We start from the raw sequence: 3157 nt of genomic DNA on the forward strand, positions 1-3157 counted from the left end.
CGGTTAGCCACTGATCAGCCTGTGACTGCAGAGTTGAAAGCAGTGCAGGACCGGTGTGAATCTTGGTTTCCAAACGCTGTAGCACAGCATGGCAACGTCTCACCTGGCCCGTCGAATAGGTCCTGGGGGAGTTTGGGGGGTGCAGCTGAAGAGGCGGTAGCAGTGGAAAAGGAGGAGTCAGCCGAGGAGGAGACGGAGGATGGAGTAGGAGGAGGAGAAGAAGAGGCAGGCCTGCATGCAATCCATGGCGGTAACACCAAATCCACATGGGTGCCACGGGTTACATGAAGGTTCACCCAGTGGGCAGTAAAAGTTATGTACCTTCCCTGCCCGTGTTTGCTAGACCACTTGTCTGTGGTCAGATGTATATTGGCACCAACACTGTGTGCCAGAGATATATTCAATTGCCGTTGAACGTGGCCATATAGCTCTGGGATGCCCTTCTGGGAGAAATAGTTCCTTCCCGGGACCTTCTATTGCAGTGTGCCAATGGCCACAAATTTTCTAAAGGCCTCCGAGTCCACCAGTTTATATGGCAGTAGTTGGTGGGCTAGCAGTTCCGACAAGCCAGCGGTCAACCATTGGGCAAGAGGGTTATCCGGCATCATCAACTTTTTACGTTCGAACATTTGGACAACAAAAGCCTGCCTTCTGCCAGATTAACGCGACGACGGCACGGTTGAAGGTGGCGTGGAGGACAAATGGGAGGAGAGAGGAGAAGGAGAAGAGGCAGGATGTGGAGCGCCAGGAGTGTGGCTTTGTGGGTTCTGACAGTGTTGCTCCCACTAGTCTCGGTGATGGAAGGCCAGGTGCCTTCTTAAGGCGGTCGTCCCTAGGTGAAAGTTGGGCTTACCGTGACTTATGCGTTGACAGCACAGGCTGCAGATGGCAACACTATTGCCAGTAGCTGACATGTTAAAAAAAGGCCACACTGCGGAGCCATGTGCCGCCATCCTGGGAGCACAAGATGTGACAGTGCATGGTGGATGGCTCACTCCAGATACATTTGCAGTCTGCTTTTTGCCTCCTGTGCACTGCGAGTTCTGCCTGCTTCTCCTCTTTCTCCTCCCTATCTGCTGCTCCGTCTCTCCTTTTGAACTCCCCTCCTCTTCCTCTCTCATGGGCACCCATGTGACGTCCATCGACACGTCATCATCATCCCCTACACCACCACTGACATTAGAGATCTCGGAGTAGGCAGCAGCAGTGGGGACCACCCTCCTTGGGCTGATCTGGGTACTGTCATCAGACCGGTGGGTGGCGGCCATTGCTACCTCCTCTTCCTCATCCGATGCCAAGAATGGCTGCGCATCGGTAAAATCTGGGAATGGATGGGAAAATAATTCTTCTGACTCGAGTGGAGGGGCTATGGTGGTGGTGTCTCTGGGGGTGCACACAGCAGAGAGTGAGGAGGGTTCAGATACAGAGGATAAAAGAGGGTGCAGAAGCGGAAGGCTGAGTGGGCCACTCAACCAACTCTGGTGCGTCCTTTGACGTAATCGCATGTACCTTCTCCCCTTCCCACTTAGGCTCCAGCCTGGTGCACCTTCCCGACCCTATGACCCCTGCGGAATGGCCTGCCTCTTCCTCTGCCTGTCACTTTAAAAATGACCCTGTGCCAAAGTCCTGTCACACCGGTGACAGGTTTGAGAAGATCTGAAAGTTTATCTGCTTATTAGTGATCTGACAGCATCTTTTGGTTTCACTTTGTCTGTGTGTTGCTTGTATGTCCACACCTCCTGTTCAGGTGTGGATCATGTGACCTTTACCTTCCCCTATTTAGTTTGACTCCACCCATCACTCCTTGCTCTGGATAGCTTCTTTTTGTGTTGGAAGAGCTGCAGTGTGGTTCTAGTTGAAGTCCTGATCATCCATCATCCATCATCCTTAGGCCCCTTTCACACGGGCGTTGCGGGAAAATGTGCGGGTGCGTTGCGGGAACACCCGCGATTTTTCCGCGCGAGTGCAAAACATTGTAATGCGTTTTGCACTCGCGTGAGAAAAATCACACATGTTTGGTACCCAAACCCGAACTTCTTCACAGAAGTTCGGGCTTGGGATCGGTGTTCTGTAGATTGTATTATTTTCCCTTATAACATGGTTATAAGGGAAAATAATAGCATTCTGAATACAGAATGCATAGTAAAACATTGCTGGAGGGGTTAAAAAAAATAAAAAATCATTTAACTCACCTTAATCCACTTGCTCGCGTAGCCCGGCATCTGCTTCTCTCCCCTTTACTGAATAGGACCTGTGGTGAGCATTAATTATAGCTCAAGGACCTGTGATGACGTCACTCCGGTCATCACATGGTACGTCACATGATGTTTTACCATGGTGATTCACCATGGTAAAAGATCATGTGACGTACCATGTGATGACCGGAGTGACGTCATCACAGGACGCACAATCTTGGGCTTTTTCTCTGCCGACCGGATTACCATCCCTCCAGTCGGTGGATGAATTCTTTAGAGCCTTGGGTCTAATCTATGATGACCCGGATCGGATCTCTCAGGCCGAGACCAAGTTACGGGTACGGGGTTTGCGGCAGGGAGAACGTTCTGCGGAGACCTTTTGCTCTGAATTTAGGAGATGGGCTACGGATACAGAGTGGAACGATTCTGCTCTCCGTAGCCAATTATGCCAGGGTCTCTCTGAGAGACTGCAGGACGCATTGGCTTTTCATGAAAATCCTGAGTCATTGGAAGCAGCTATGTCCCTTGCTGTATGTCTTGATAGACGCCTGAGGGAGAGATCTAGGGGTCCTCACCTTCAGAACGTACTGTCCAATAAGGGTACTGCTTCCTTTGACACTTATGGTGAAGAGACTCGGGTGGTTGTGCCTTGTGATGATCCTATGCAGTTAGGAGGAGCTACTCCTGGAACTACTGGCAAAAGCGTGGGTCATGTGAAAGGAGTCTGCTTTTGTTGTGGCAAGAAGGGACATTTTGTGAATATTTGTCCGTACTTGCAGCATCAAGGTGTAAACCAAAGGAAAAAAAAGTTTAATCCCCAAATTACTATTGGAAGTGTGGGTGGGCAGCAAGAAAACCTACTTTTGTCTTTTACTGGTAGTACCCGTTTTCTCCTGTCAGCCGAGGTGGCGCTAGAGTCCCAAACTGTGAAAATCAAAGCTTTTATCGACAGTGGGGCAGGA

Source organism: Bufo bufo, chromosome 1 (assembly GCF_905171765.1).
Source record: "Bufo bufo chromosome 1, aBufBuf1.1, whole genome shotgun sequence".
Taxonomy (NCBI): domain Eukaryota; kingdom Metazoa; phylum Chordata; class Amphibia; order Anura; family Bufonidae; genus Bufo; species Bufo bufo.